A 4,605-nucleotide genomic window follows, 5' to 3' on the forward strand; every position below is an offset into this window, starting at 1 on the left:
AAGGAACAAGGAAGAAGAGAGACAGACAGGCAGACAGACAGAAAGAGAAAGAGAGAAGAGAGATTTCAGGAGGGAGGGAGGGAGGGAGGGAGTGAAAGGGAGAGAGGGAACAATGCAAGTGTTTTAGCCAGTCAGTCCTAGTAGATCCAGCTAAGACCTTTGTGTTGCTGCTGAAGGAGTCTTTGTAGGATCATGACAAAGCTGCAGAAAGGTGCCTTTGTGTGCTGACAAAGGAGGTGTGTAGGAGGGGGGGGGGGGTGAATCTAAGGCATCCCACTGGGCGCACACTGGTTGGATCAATGTTGTTTGAAATGACATTGAACCAACGTGGAATAGACATTGAATTGACTTCTGTGTCTAGTGAAAATGTGTTTGTTGGGTGTGTCTGTGCATGTATTGTATTCTCCCTCCCTCCCTCCCTATACCCTTCCTTCTCTCTCTCTCTCTCCATCCCCTTCATGAAGGCTGTGTTTTCTCACAGACACACATAGACATGAACACATGGAGGGAGGGAGAGAGAGAGAGAGAGAGAGAGAGAGAGAGAGAGAGAGAGAGAGAGAGAGAGAGAGAGAGAATGCTTGTTCTATGATGGACAGAGTGCTATTAGAGAAGCAACTGAAAGAGAGGGGTACTTAGCTAAAAGGTTCCACATGCACACATACAGTGAGGGAAAAAAATATTTGATCCCCTGCTGATTTTGTACGTTTGCCCACTGACAAAGAAATGATCAGTCTATAACTTTAATGGTAGGTTTATTTGAACAGTGAGAGACAGAATAACAACAGAATAATCCAGAAAAACGCATGTCAAAAATGTTAGAAATTGATTTCCATTTTAATGAGGGAAATAAGTATTTGACCCCTCTGCAAAACATGACTTAGTACTTGGTGGCAAAACCCTTGTTGGCAATCACAGAGGTCAGACGTTTCTTGTAGTTGGCCACCAGGTTTGCACACATCTCAGGCGGGGTTTTGTCCCACTGCTCTTTGCAGATCTTCTCCAAGTCATTAAGATTTCGAGGCTGACGTTTGGCAACTCGAACCTTCAGCTCCCTCCACAGAATTTCTATGGGATTAACGTCTGGTGACTGGCTAGGCCACTCCAGGACCTTAATGTGCTTCTTCTTGAGCCACTCCTTTGTTGCCTTGCAAAATGTGTTTTGGGTCATTGTCATGCTGGAATACCCATCCACGACCCATTTTCAATGCCCTGGCTGAGGGAAGGAGGTTCTCACCCAAGATTTAACGGTACATGGCCCCGTCCATTGTCCCTTTGATGTGGTAAAGTTGTCCTGTCCCCTTAGCAGAAAAACACCCCCAAAGCATAATGTATCCACCTCCATGTTTGAGGGTGGGGATGGTGTTCTTGGGGTCATAGGCAGCATTCCTCCTCCTCCAAACACGGCGAGTTGAGTTGATGCCAAAGAGCTCCATTTTGGTCTCATCTGACCACAACACTTTCACCCAGTTGTCCTCTGAATCATTCAGATGTTCATTGGCAAACTTCAGACGGACATGTATATGTGCTTTCTTGAGCAGGGGGACCTTGCAGGCGCTGCAGGATTTCAGTCCTTCACGGCGTAGTGTGTTACCAATTGTTTTCTTGGTGACTATGGTCCCAGCTGTCTTGAGATCATTGACAAGATCCTCCCGTGTAGTTCTGGGCTGATTCCTCACCGTTCTCATGATCATTGCAACTCTCATGATCTTGCATGGAGCCCCAGGCCGAGGGAGATTGACAGTTCTTTTGTGTTTCTTCCATTTGCGAATAATCGCACCAACTGTTGTCACCTTCTCACCAAGCTGCTTGGCGATGGTCTTGTAGCCCATTCCAGCCTTGTGTAGGTCTACAATCTTGTCCCTGACATCCTTGGAGAGATCTTTGGTCTTGGCCATGGTGGAGAGTTTGGAATCTGATTGATTGATTGCTTCTGTGGACAGGTGTCTTTTTTACAGGTAACAAGCTGCGGTTAGGAGCACTCCCTTTAACCTCTCTAGGGGAGGTGGGACAAAATCGTCCCACACTATTCAACAGCCAGTGAAAAATCAGAGCGCCAAATTTAAAACCACAAAATGTCATAATTCAAAGTTCTCAAACATAGGACTATTTTACACCATTTTACACTTCTCCTGAATCGAACTACATTGTCCAATTTCCAAAAGGCTTTACAGCGAAAGCAAAACATTAGATTATGTTAGGAGAGTACCTAGACACAAATAATCACACAGCCATTTTCCAAGCAAGCATATATGTCACATAAACCCAAACCACAGCTAAATGCAGCACTAACCTTTGATGATCTTCATCAGATGACACTCCTAGGACATTATGTTATACAATACATGCATATTTTGTTCAATCAAGTTCGTATTTATATCAAAAACCAGCTTTTTACATTAGCATGTGATGTTCAGAACTAGCATACCCACCGAAAACTTCTGGTGATTTTACTAAATTACTCATGATAAACATTGACAAAATACATAACAATTATTTTAAGAATTATAGATACAGAACTCCTTTATGCAATCGCTATGTCCGATTTTAAAATAGCTTTTCGGCGAAAGCACATTTTGTAATATTCTGTAACGGCTGTCTGGAAGAGGGAACCAAGGTGCAGCAGAGGATGTGTTCATCATTAGAATTTTAATTCAAATAAACAAGAGAACACTACAAAATGAACAAAAACGACAGCAAACAGTCCTGTTAGGAAAATACTCAAACAGAAACAATTACCCACAAAACCCAAAGGAAAAACATGCTCCTTATGTGTGACTCCCAATCAGCAGCAACAAGCTTCAGCTGTGCCTGATTGGGAGCCACACACATGGCCCAAAACAAAGAAATACCAAAACATAGAAAAAGGAACATAGAACGCCCACCCAATGTAACACCCTGGCCTAACCAAAATAAAGAACAAAAAACCCCTCTCTATGGCCAGGGCGTTACAGTACCCCCCCCCAAAGGTGCGGACTCCGGCCGCAAAACCTGACTCTGAAGGGGAGGGTCCGGGTGGGCCTTCTTACGGCGGCGGCTCAGGTGCGGGACGTGGCCTCTGCTCCACCCTTGACGTCGCCCTCTTATGTGGCGCACCTGGCCGCGCCGAAGGTCTGGTGGGCGACGCTGACTGCGCCCGGCTGGTGGGCGGCGATGGCTGCGCCCGGCTGGCGGGCGACCCTGGTTGCGCCCGGCTGGCGACCGGCGATGGTTGCGCCCGGCTGGCGGGCGACCCTGGTTGCGCCCGGCTGGCGGGCGGCGATGGTTGCGCCCGGCTGGCGGGCGACCCTGATTGCACCCGGCTGGCGGGCGGCGATGGTTGCGCCCGGCTGGAGGGCGTCCCTGGCTGTGCCCGGCTGGAGGGCGTCCCTGGCTGTGCCCGGCTGGAGGGCGTCCCTGGCGGCGCCCGGCTGGCGGGCGTCCCTGGCGGCTCCGACAGCACTGACCCAGGATTCTCCAGGCTGGGGAGACATGATGGATGCCTGGCCCTGGGCACAGGCACAGGACTCACCAGGCTGGGGAGACAGGACAGAGGCCTGGCCCTAGGCGTAGGCACAGGACTCACCAGGCTGGCGGGCGTCCCTGGCCACTCTGGCAGTTCAGGGCAGTCTGGCCACTCCGGCAGTTCAGCGCAGTCTGGCCACTCCGGCAGTTCAGCGCAGTCTGGCCACTCCGGCAGTTCAGCGCAGTCTGACCTCTCTGGCGACTGGCGGGCAGCTCTGACGACTGTTGACTGGCGGGCAGCTCTGACTATTGTTGACTGGCGGGCAGCTCTGACGACTGTTGACTGGCGGGCAGCTCTGACGACTGTTGACTGGCGGGCAGCTCTGACGACTGTTGACTGGCGGGCAGCTCTGACGACTGTTGACTGGCGGGCAGCTCTGACGACTGTTGAGCAGCTCTGGACAGGTGAGACCCACTGGAGGCCTAGTCCTGGGAGGTGGCACAGGACGGACCAGGATGGGGAGACCCACTGGAGGCCTAGTCCTGGGAGGTGGCACAGGATGGACCAGGATGGGGAGACCCACTGGAGGCCTAGTCCTGGGAGGTGGCACAGGACGGACCAGGATGGGGAGACCCACTGGAGGCCTAGTCCTGGGAGGTGGCACAGGACGGACCAGGATGGGGAGACCCACTGGAGGCCTGGTCCTGGGAGGTGGCACAGGATAAACCGGGCTGTGGGGGAGCACTGGAGTTCTGGTACGGACACTCTTTACCCACACTCCAGGCTGAATGCCCACTTTGGCCCGGCACGGGCGGAGAGCAGGCATTGGGCGAACTGGACCCTCCCAGCGCTCTGGAGACACAGTGCGCAACGCCGGCGCAGGATAACCTGGACCGAGGAGGCGCACTGGAGACCAGACGCGCTGAGCTGGCACCATCCGCCCTGGCTCGATGCCTGCACTCGCATGGCACTTGCGGGGGGCTGGTATGTAGCGCACCGGGCTTTGAAAGCGCACTGGGGACACCATGCGCTCCACAGCATAACACGGTGTCTTACCAGTACCACGCTGCTTCCGGTAAGCACGGGGAGTTGGCTTAGGTCTACCACCTGACTCCGCCAATCTCCCCGTGTCCCCCCCCCAAAAAATTGTGGGGCTGCCTCCC

The sequence above is a fragment of the Salmo salar genome, chromosome 11, assembly GCF_965601325.2.
Source record: "Salmo salar chromosome 11, fSalSal1, whole genome shotgun sequence".
NCBI lineage: Eukaryota > Metazoa > Chordata > Actinopteri > Salmoniformes > Salmonidae > Salmo > Salmo salar.